The following is a 12,125-nucleotide window of genomic DNA, read 5'->3' on the forward strand; positions in this document are numbered from 1 at the left end:
TAAAACAAGGCATAAAACACCCTGTTCGATGGCATCCCCCGCTCACCTCGTATTAAGGCTAAGGGTGGTACTTTCTTTTTTTTTTTGGCAAGTGCAAACAGTCTTAATCGCAATCGAAATCGCAATCCCAGCTGGATGGGCTTGTTGTCTTTTTTTCAGCCTCTTTTTTTGTCAACCCAGCTCACAGCTCATCGCAAATGCACAGGTTGATTTTATCCCCTGACACTTTTTCATGCCTCCGGCGGAAGAGATTGGCCTGTCGCAGCCTCCAGCTCCTTCCCCTCTGGGTAGGCCTTTATGGATATGGCTGATACTGCTGCCCTGCTCGGCTCCCTTCTCCACCTTTACCTTTTGTTGCAAAATTGCACATCCCGCCGCGCTGCTACATCATAATTTATTAACACTGCGAAATGAGTTTTGCCCTTTTTTGCACCCAGCACTCGGCGAGCGCAATTTTAAAACCCTCGGCGCCCATTTATCACAATTTTCGCTTTTCAATACGTTTGAAGTGAGTCGGGAAAAGTGAAAAGTCTAGTTTTCAATTCGATTAATTGAAAATGAAGTGAGGGATAGAAAAAAATGGCTGTGAGAATTTTTTAGAAGGTAGACAAATGGCGGATGTTTTTTTGGGAATTTTTTAATGTTTTTATTGAAGATGTTTTTATTCTTATTTCAAATCGTAGCTTCTTTTAGAAAACATTAAAAAGCACTGTTTCCTTGTAAATTTTGTAAATCAAATGTTTTTTACAGAAAAGAAGTAGTTATCCTTGTTAAAAAAGAAATAAGCTATTCAACCCTGATGTCAAAACAAGAAAATCCATCCATCTAATCCCAGGACCTGAAAGTTAACGCCATTTTCCATGCCATCCGGCTGCTGTTATTGCGCTCATAAGACCCCATTGACATTAACACTAAATTTCAACTAAGCGATCTTCAATATATTATAATAATCCGCCGAGAAACCAACCGACAAATGTGCACCGCATTCAAATGGAACACAATCTTTTTAATACGAGTAGCCCTGCAGCCCGTCGAACCACCCTCAATCCCAATGCGACATCCACCCACCACCCCCAAATCGGCCAGAACAACGGCTACTTAGGACCCCCAGAATATTCCGAGGAACGAGGACCGAAGACTGAGGGCTGAAAGGGAAACTACAAGCAGAACTGAAACTGAAACACGTTGCCAACATTGCAAATTTTTGTTGATTTAATAAAATTGCACCCACGAGACAAATTTATATGGAATGTTGGTAGCCGGGAAGAGAGGCCGAATTGGTTTCAGGTACAAAGCAGACATCCTTGTTGGCTGCACAGTGGGGCAAGGTTAGTGGGAGGGAGTCTTTTTTATGATTTTAGTCACATCCTTTGTCATTATCCTTTTTCTTCAACATATTTCCCTCCGAAATATACAGCCTTTCATGGGTTATTTTTTATATTTTTCATATGACCTTAACTGTATCTTAACTTTCTCTAAAAAACCTGGTTAAAACACATGTGGCATGGCCTTGACAGAGCCCAACTGGCTGGTTCAATGCCAATTATCTTAGCCATTACCCCATTGAGCTCGAGCACCATGTGAGCAGCATGCTTTCCATTGAACCGGAACCACTGTGCGGGCCGGAAAGTCAGTCGGCTGGCAGCTCCCTTCGCTTTCACGGTGGCTTGTTACATTTTCGGAACTTCTGTTATCATTTCGAATTAAAGTTGCCACCCCCCGACTTACTGTTCACCTTGCCACATCCTTCGGGTGGATTCCATCCTGCCACCCGCCGCCATTTTGTCTTTTAGTGTGTGTGTGTGTTGTGCTTGTGTCGATGCCATTTGCTGATTTATATTGCATAATATTGCTGAGCTGAAAATTGCCTCGGTTATCGCCATCTCGGCTCATGGAGGAGCAGGGAACAGGGAACAGGGAACAGGGAACAGGGAGCTGGGAGCATAGAGCGCAATTTGCCAACTGCTCCATAATAAACATTATGGCCTGCACCTACTTTCGGTCGGTGGCCAATTGTTTTGATCTGCGACAATTTACGAGGCTCTATCGCTGGGGTTTCGGGGAAAATATATGTATGTATGTGTGGCACTGATGTGTATCGGCAACCTCATCTAATCGTCGAGTTCCCAATACCGTTATCGCTGGCCCGTCTTTGTTGTGCCAACTAACCGTTCTCATAATTTTCATTTTTTTACTCCTTGAACGAAATGGAAAAAAGGGCCGCCTTCTTTTGGCAGCCACTTGAACAGATGTCAGCGCAAATTTCTCGACTTTCACCCAATACAATCGTATTTAATAAGCATTCTGGGGTATGTTCTCTGTGTCTTGAGACTTTTACCTGAGATAAAAAAAAAAAACAACAAGCAGGAGAGAGAGCGGAAAAAGGGGCAGAGGTGGAAGGAGCGGCCGTGACGTATCTGTCAGATTAAGGAAAGGCCATAAAGTGTGGTGAGCGAGGATGACACCCAGAGACCGAGACACGGGGCTGCCATTGTGCTGCCTTCCACACAAACATGGCAGCAGTTGGCTCTCGTACCCTTCCACTGTCTAGCAGCAGCCTCCCCCCACCACCATGAACCCTGACCCACCACTGGTTATAATTTTAATTGCTTTCCCTTTGAAGGCATGGGCATAGATGCATAGAATGTCCGCCCAGAATGTCCGCTGCTCGCAATTGAACGGCATTTATGACTGTAAACAGACAATAAACTGTCGCCCATCTATCGGCGGGCCAAGTGCTTCCTTGGGAACCCAGAAGACGCATCTCGAATCTCACATCTTGAATTTGATCCTGGTCTCTGGTCCGTGGTCCGGCTTCTGTGCGAAGATCTCAGCATCCCGGCAATTTCCGCTAGCCCAGCGCCGGGGCCATCACTGGCGACAGTTATGACTGCGGACGGCACATTAAACTGACTTTTACGGCGGTAAACAGTTCATAAAAACGAACTCTCACTGGCACACTCGCTCCCAGATACACGAATCTCCTACTTCAAGATGCTCCTATATCCGGATATTTCATGGCCGAAGCGTGTGCAACCAAAGGAATTACGCAATCGGAATGCAGTTTCCCAAATATGTCATTAAAAAGTGGGTTATAACCCATTTTGGTAATTGCATGTATTCTGAGGAGATTACCGCTAATAGAAAATTGAATAGGGATTTTAATAAAAGGTGTTGAAAATGCCACAACTTTTGAGAATCTATGACAACTTAGAAACGCACTATCTGATAACTCCTAGTGGTAGAGATTAAATTAAAAATACCCCAGATAAAACAAGGCAATTATCTCAGCCATCAACGCTTTGAAAAGTTTTCAAACAAAACTCAAAATTGAAAATAAAGCCAGCATCTGCATTTATTTATTTTCTTTGTATTTCTTGTGGATATAGTTTGATATGCAGATGAGTTTTGAGGAAGTTACAATGAAAAGCACTAAACGACACAGATAATGCCGGCAGCCTCAAAACAAGATGAATGCATTATGGACGGATAACTCTTTCTACGGAATCCAAAACAGGTTGATTTCGATTTGGAGATAGAATAACAGGTATCCATATGTGGGAGCTGATCGGATTACTTCTCTTACCTCGCAATAATAAGATAAAAAAGCCCTGCAATTGGAGACGAGAGTTTCCCGCATTTTGTTTTTTTTTTAACCGCAGTCGGCCATCATGTGCATATTTTTATGTTTCCATGCTGAGCCTCCACCAGTCTACCTGTGCGTGTGATCCCAAAGATGCAATTTATCTTATTTGTAGCCCCTTTATGGGCCATCTTGCTTTTGGCCTTTTGTCTCGTCTGCTGGGGTCTTTTGTATTGGGTTTCCTAGCGCTCGCTTCCCTCCAGTCAGGGGCCTCCAAGCGTCGTTTTCGGTTTCGGTTTTAATTTAAAATGGAATGGTGATTCCAAAGATACGAGACCGCGTCGAAGGCAGAGGCACAACTACACTGAAAGAAAATATGCCTTGCTAAAAATGGAAAATTTCTTGTATAAGTATTTCATGATATCCAAAGCCATCTTTGCTTCAAATGGAGTTGCAATTTTGCCTTACAAGGTACTTTAGATTTTAAAATACATTTTTTTCTGTGTTTCGAATCTAAGCCAGCTTACCCCTATCCCTGCTGCGAGACCCCCCTTCCCGCTTTCATTCTCCAGCTCCAGCTCCAGCTCCAGCTCCGCCTCTGACTCTGACTCGGCGCGCTTCACTCGAAATGGAACGAATGACTTTGTCTGTGATAATTTACTGCTGGCCCGGCTCCCCAGCTCTGTTCCCGATCTCCTGGCCCTGGTCCTTTCCTTGGGCTTGTGCGTGTGTGCCTGTTGCCACAAAAGTTTTTGCCATGCGGTTTCGGATTACAGTTCTTAACCCTTTCGCGGAGGAAGCGGCCGGACTGGGGAATGCTCGTTTTCGAAATTCTGTGGAAAACTTTTCCTGGGCTCCGCTCTCTCGAATTAATTAAAATTTTAAATCGCGTCTGTAACTGTTTCTGACGTGTCGTGTGTTCGGGTGAGTCTCCGGATTCAATTTGGATTAAATTTAATTCAATTCCATATGCAAATGTCGCGCATGTTAGCTTGATTATGTGTTAATCTCATTGGGCCCAAACCCCTTTCAGGCCCCCTTGCCGATCTGTGTCTTTGTGGAGCTCAACATGTCGTAGGCACAAATTTATCGCTGCCATTAATTGTAACATAAATTTATTTTATTTTAACATTTCGCATCGCTGTAGTCGTTGTCGTCGTTTTTTATCGAAGTCGCATTATACTTATAAGTCGGCATTTAGCCAGAAACAGAGACCAAAATCAAAACCGAGACAGAGACTCAAACTGCAAGGCCCGGTTCGAAATGGAAACTTGTTTCAGAGCCAGCAACACTAAAAACCGTTGGCGGCTTTTATATTAGCCAAACCGCCAATTGAATCATTTTTATGGAGCTCATTTAAAGCTCTGAAATACTCGCCCCACATCCCCAGCTGTCGTCTCGATTGGCAGTTGTAACTTTGCATCCGACAGATACAAATTCCGACTGGGAGTGGCCGGGGGAGGGAGTTAACTCGGCCAAAGATACATTCAAAGAAAGCAAAATGTCGTAGGAGCCATTATTTTTATCTTTCCAGATAAGCCAAACTTGTTCCCGGCTTTGTCTTTGGCTTCGGTACTCTAAATGGTTTATGGGTCTGCGGGGAGATGATTTCTCTATTCAAATATAATAAATATATGTATTCCTTTTTAAAAATTATGTTACAATATCTAGTATTCCTTAGTTTGAATATTAATTATTCATTCGATTATTCATACGCATTCAAACCAGTTCGAATTGAAGCAAGATGTATAAACAATTTAAATTGAGATAAATTATGGAGGTACAAATTAAGTCGCAAAATTGTCTGAATGCAATTCGCGCATTTTTAAGATACAATCAGCAAAGCCATTCAAATAATGCCAATATGGGTTTTATTTATATTTTATGGAGACTGAGCTTATAATCGGGCCCATAAAGTGCACGTTTTGATGAGCTGATACATTTCATGAATCCGTAATGTTAAAGGGCAGGAGTGTACAACCAATTAACACTTTTGTCTTGGGAGTGGTATGGTTTTTAATTTAAGCATACCACTAATAATAACTTGAGTTCAACGGTGGATAATGAAAAAATTCAATTATATTTTAAGGTTTCAAATACCACGCCTTAGTTTTCCTTTTGGGGTCAACTAAGCCTAAATTACAGAATAAAAAATTTAAAAAAATTAACCAAATACTAGTTCAAATTTGAATATTCCGCCATTTTCATCCCTGGTAACGCAAGAACTTCAAAGTTAGATGGCGCCAAAAATTAAAATACTAAATATTTTGAACTTCAGGCCGAGCTTCAAAAACCTGGCCACTCCTTTTATATTTTTTCGGCCGAACGCCGTCCATTTGCAACACGTTTTTTTCAAATTTCCAGCACTGTTAATGCTAAAACTTCAAAGCCAGATGTCGCTGATATTGAAATATATTGAAATATAGAAATATAGAATTAGTTTCTTATTGGATTCTATATTTTGAATGCATTCCATAGTCAGGGTTTGAGAATTGGCTAAGAAATTTACTTTTTAATTAAATTTGTTTGAAATAATCTTCAAAAATATCTATTTTTTTCTATATTTTTTAATTTATATAAAATATCGGTGGTCGAAATGTGTTCCTAAATGCACTATATAAAATTTTGATGCAACCATAAAAGTGGTTGCAGTTTTATTATTTCGACGCCCAAAAGTATGTAACATTTTGACAAACTATTCGCACTTGCAGAATTATATTTTTAAAATTTTTTATAATTTGTTCATTCTACTACCTCAATGTAATAAATCCATTATCATTGTGGAAATCACCTTTAAAGAGTTAGAAAGAAAATAAACTGAAAATAAAAAAAAAAAAAAGATAAAATAAATTCAAAGATGAAACTTTAATTTTGAACCCCTTAATCCTCGTTCGAGGACATGCACGCTGTGGTGTGCGTGATAGGCTTCCGGCCGCCGATACCGTCGCGCTGGCAGGAAGACGACGTCCTGGCCACCGTCTCCAAGATCATGGTGGAGTGTTGGCACCCGAATCCCACCGTCCGACTGACGGCCCCTGCGCGTGAAGAAGACGCTGAGCGACTGCAAGGACTGCCTGATCGAATACTTTGCAGACTTGTGCAAGTGAATGCTGCCTTTTGTAAAATCGTGTGGGTGATTTTGTGGGTGGACAAATCATGTCCCTGAGATCGGCTGCTCCGAACCAAGAGGGGCAGGACCTACACGATTTGATAAGGCCCCAAGGACCAAAACTCCACAAAGGAACTTCACTGGAAGAAGGATAACAGGTTGGATCAACCACAGAGGCTGCCCTGACTCAGATGGAACGTGATAGTTAACCTGCTCGGCCCGACAATAAATTCAGTAGTCAACTTCATCATCGCTGTCATTCGCCAGCCGACGTTGAGTGGTTTTTACCTGAATTAATGAACACAACACCGAAACTTCAACAGAAACCGACCGACAACCAACAATGTCGCTGACATGTTGCAATGCCTGAAATTAATTATGGCGTGGATGGGTTTTAAAAACGCCGGTGTCGCGTTGTTCTTCGTTAATTACGACCTTTGTAGTGTTGGTTACTCAGTTGAAACATCAAGTCTGGGTCCGAGGGCCGAATTTAGCATTGGTCCAGGCCCAGATGGCCAACAGCCGAGCCGTAGGAGTGGCTCAAACGAGTTTTTGTCTCGAAACCGCCTCAGCTGTCTTCTTTTGAGCCATAAATCCATTTAATGTTCCTCCCAATGGCGTTTTTGTTTTGTATGTTCTTTTTCTTTTCTCTTAATAAGCCTGTAGAGTGGCCACTGGCCACCCACGGGTTAAATTAAGATGCGATCGAGAATGGTTAAAATGGGTTTTAGAAAGAATTTAGCTTTAGATATATCATTCAAAGTCGACACTCCATACATCTGTTTCTTAAATATTCTTCCGAAATAGTGCTAGGTTTTTAAGCTGCCCATGTGCACTGGAATTTGGAGCACCAACAGGATAATTCTCATTTTAATTCGTTCCCGAATTGCACATTCGCCAGGACATTAAAATGCCACCAAAAAAGAATCAACACGGCATTTGCGCCACTTGAAAGCGAGTTAGTTGGATGCTGTCGTGGCTTTTGACTATTTGGTCTGTGTGAGCCCCAACTGGATCTTGATTAGAATTCTCAAATATTTATAAAAAAAAAAAAAGCACTCAGGTGGGTGACCACGCCCACCTTTAGAGGCGCGAAGGCCGTACGTGAGCTGAGGGAATTTACATAGAACACAAATAAATGAAACTACAGTTAGCAGGGCACGATTCGGGTTATGAAATTAACATTTTGAGCAGGCAGCCCCATGTAGTACCGACTTTATACCAAGCCCTGTAGTACCCTGCCCCCCTTGCCACATCCTTTGCTGAGGCAGCACTTTCAACTTGGCCGCAACTAAAAATGCGAAAAGTCGACAAAAAGTCTAAAAAGTTTTCGTCCACATTCGTAGCTGCTGCTGTGAATTGGATCTCTGTTGCCAAAACGAAATGAAATTTTCAGTTGAGTTGCCACAAACTCGCTTCACAAACAGCCCCCCGCTCAAGCCGCTCCTGTGGCCCCCAGAAATTGGAATGGGGAATTCTGCTGAGTTGCCTCTGCTGGGAGGACAGTGCATTGGAGCCTGAAAAAGCAAGCTGGGAGCAGAGAAAAGCTGAAAAGAGCACAACGACGACGACCGGGTCGGGGACGACGACTACGACAGTCGACACATTTAACGATTATTGCCGGCCATTAAAAATAACAAGCAAAACTTTTGCGCATAAAGCCGCTTCGGGGATTCATTCAACGGCGAGCGAAACTCTTTCGCCGAATCCTTTCTCGATTGCAATTGTTGATCCTTTCGCAGCTGGCGAGTGCGGCTCTTCAATTCGCTTTCTATCCGCCTTTCCCTGCAGTTTGCGCCTCGAATCGCAAAAGTTTAAATTCAATTGCAGGACCAATCACCTTTCGAATTTGGCCAATCAAAAGGGTTTTTTGGTTTCAGGAAATGCCAATGGAATTTACTAAAAAATAAGTTAAGATCCAAGTTATTTAGTGCCAGAATATCTTTTAAAACTCATCAAAAACTAATTTTAATTGGTGATTAGAGTCAGGCCCCCAGGAAAAGTGGAAAACACAAGCATACCAAGTTTTTCCTTGAATGTACGAGGAAAACTTTCGCATGTGGTTCGCAAACGGCTTAAGCACGAAACATGAAAGCTGAACACCCCCATATGTTTTCCTGATATCTGACAGCCCTTATCCGAAGGTTCATGCTCGATAAATAGCCCACGCACTTGGCAATCGAATCACGTATCGTTCATGTTTGGTGATTATAAAGTTTTAATGAATACGCACCACTTGTCCCGCATGGCAACATAACAACGGCCACGCCCACTCGTGTTCCTGCTCAGCATCCCGATTGCCCCCGCCAAGGTCCCCTTTGTCCCCAGACGAAGAAATGCAATGGCATTTTATTTTTACAATGGCTCCGTGCAGGGCTGCGTGCTCCTCAAGGATATTAACACGTACGAAGTGCGCACCATCGAGCAGGCATAAATATGAATGCCTTGTTCCTGCTCCACCTTTCAAGGGGGCGGAGATTCTGCGGGGTATGAGTTCTTCCAACTACGAAAAAGAGTTTGCCCTTTAAAGGTTTTCGCATTTTTAAGCTTTCTTTAAAATCGTTGTAAGCTCAGAGCCTATAACGAAAACTACTTCTACTTCTTGATATAGGGAAATAATAAGTACTGGCTGGTAGAAGATACAAATTTGTCTAAAGGGGAACATTTTCCAATCGATTTGGAAAAGGAATACCATTTTTTTTATCAAAGCTTCGACCCCTTCGATCTGCATGCTTTGATTGGAAATGAGACTCCTCCAAGATCGGGAAGGTATATGTTTTCAAGATCCCCAATTTGTAGCCGAGCTATAGATTTTTTTCCATTTAAAAAATTTGCGATCGAAAAACTGAATATCATTTTTGAATCAAAGGTTGTCATTCCCGATCGATATGCATCAAGAGATTGAAAAAATTAAACAAACAAAATTTCGGTACCTTTTTGGCAAAAATCATGATGTTACTTTGAAAAGGTGCGAAAATTTGTTTAAAACCAATCAGAATATGAAGACCCCAACGTGGTCTCTTATCAAACTGCATTTGATGCAGTGATTGATTTATTTATGGTATTTAATGACTAAAATGTGCTTTGAAAGATGTAATTTATAAGAATTGTCATCTTCTAACTCCATCTTGGCCACTCTTTTTTTTCATCTTGGTCCAAAATAACTATTAGTTTTCCGCTTAAATCAAATAGCCAAAGAAAGCTCATTTTTCATGATTGAATAACTTCCAAAAGCCTTCCAAGATGTCTTTTGTCTAAAATTAAAACCCATGTGCCTCCAGTCTTAGAGTTGGCCAACTCCACCTCTGGTCAGCTCTATTCTCGCACTTTAATGGGACTCAGCATACAATAATTTCAATTTGCAAACGAATATTTTTTCCAACTGCATGCAATTTTAAATATTCAGCTCCGTAATTATATTTATGCAAATGGGAAGCGCACACAAGCACATGTGGGCGGTGGTGTGGGTGGTTGGGTGGTTGGGCGGTTGGGTGGCTGGAATATTGGCATGAATATGCGTGCTTGGCAGCAGCTTCTGGGTAGAATATAATTTTCATTTTTAATATTCTCTTGCATGCACGGAGTTTGTACATTAAATTTATTTATTGCCGCAAATATTGGATCGGATGCCGATGGCTCGGGTCTTTGGCTATTTGCATTATTGCGGCTCCTTCCCTGAGCACAAATGCTCGCAAATGGAAATACGGAGAATATATTTAATATAAAATCGTATATAGTTATTGCTATGCAAATTATATACAAGTATTAGAAACACAGACATTATGCAGTTTCAAGAAGTTTGGGGATTTAAAACTTAAATCCTAAATATTTCAAATAAATGAACTTAAAAATAGAAATCTTAAGGTTAGATTCCATGGCCAAAACAATAGACAGGGTAAGTAAGCAACTTAAAGCCTGGAAATTGTTCAACTTGTTTCCATTTATTGGTCCAGTCAAGTCTCTCCCCAGCCTGCCCCTCCCAGGACGACATCTCCCCCTCTAATCCCCCACTCCCACGGAGGGAGTGAGTGGGAGGAGCCGCCTGTTGTTTGCTCAAATGGAATTTCCAAAGTCGTTTAGCTCCTTATTTTTCTCGTTTCGCTTTTCTTAAATGCCATTTTTTTCCATTTCGTGCGTTCGCATCCAGAGGCAGCTGCCGTCAACTCCAAGGCAGCCGGAAGCAGTTCCGGGGGTGGCTGTGCGGAATTCCTGAGTGCCAGAGTGCCAAAGGACCAAAGAATGGCGACGGCGACGGCGGTGGGAAGATACAGAAGATGGCTGGCTGCCATCGCAGCTCGGCGAGCAAGGCAACCCACCCTTAAAGATTCCTTCCCAGTTTGTTTGCTTTAGCCGCATTTCTTTGGCCGCTATGTAGCTACACTGAGAAAAAATATGAAATACGAAGGATACGTTGAATTGCAAGTCCGTTTGAAAAGAGTTCATAATTTATTTCAAAATCAAACTACAAATAATCAAAAGATAATAACTTATGGAAGATCATTTTTCGCTTTTTTTCGGTGCATCTCCTCTGTGGCAGCAACGTCTTAGGGTCTGAGATGCCATTCGAATAGTTTGCTTAGGTTCATTTTCCGTGGGCGAGCAGGGGGTGGCTGCTGGTGGCTCCGGCTCAGAGTGGCTCAGGGTGGTGCAGGATGATGGGGAGCGGCCATTGTTGCCAGAGTGTGCGCTCGTAAAGAAGATTTATTGGGAAGACGCGCGCGCTTCTTGGGGCGCACGTAGCCGGCGGATTCCATTTGGCCGGGAAGGAAATTGGGTTTGCTTTGCCACTTCTCCGGCCCGCATTGCGGCTTGCCCCAACCCTCTTCCCACGCCTTGGCACAGACCCTTGGCTCGACCTCGGCCCAGCAGCTTACTAAATTGCTTTTTCTGCCAGGGAGTCTCAAGAAAAATGACTTTGCCCACACAGCACTTGTTCTATCTCCTGCTTAGTCCGGGGATCGGGTGGCGGGTGCCGGGTCCCGGGGTGGATATGTATTCCTATATCACATTTCTCACATCTGAGACTAATGCGATTGTGTTTTTTGAGAGTTTTTCTAATTTGCATTTAATTTTTTGCAGCTGTTACAGTTCCTTCGGCTCCTGGTCCTGTCTAATTCCTTTCCAGAGCCTTTAAGTCGTTGAAAATTCAGAAAGCGTTTCGCTTTTAGTTTAACGATGCTCTATATTGAAAGATAAGCATTTGGTATGCAACAGGATGTTGCTATTAGAAGGGATATCATTTCAAGGTGGATGGTCCAGAAAGAGGACAAATAAACATTTTTTAACTTGAAATTGCATCAGATACTAAACACTGGCCACAAACTCAAGGACAATCGATTGTTTACGGACAGTTATCCAAGGTGCTCATTTTTTGCACTTATTATTTTGCACCGCAAAAATACGACCAAGGTTAATTGCCGAGGGCACTTGCAG

This window comes from Drosophila ananassae, chromosome 2L, assembly GCF_017639315.1.
Source record: "Drosophila ananassae strain 14024-0371.13 chromosome 2L, ASM1763931v2, whole genome shotgun sequence".
NCBI classification, from domain to species: Eukaryota; Metazoa; Arthropoda; class Insecta; order Diptera; family Drosophilidae; genus Drosophila; species Drosophila ananassae.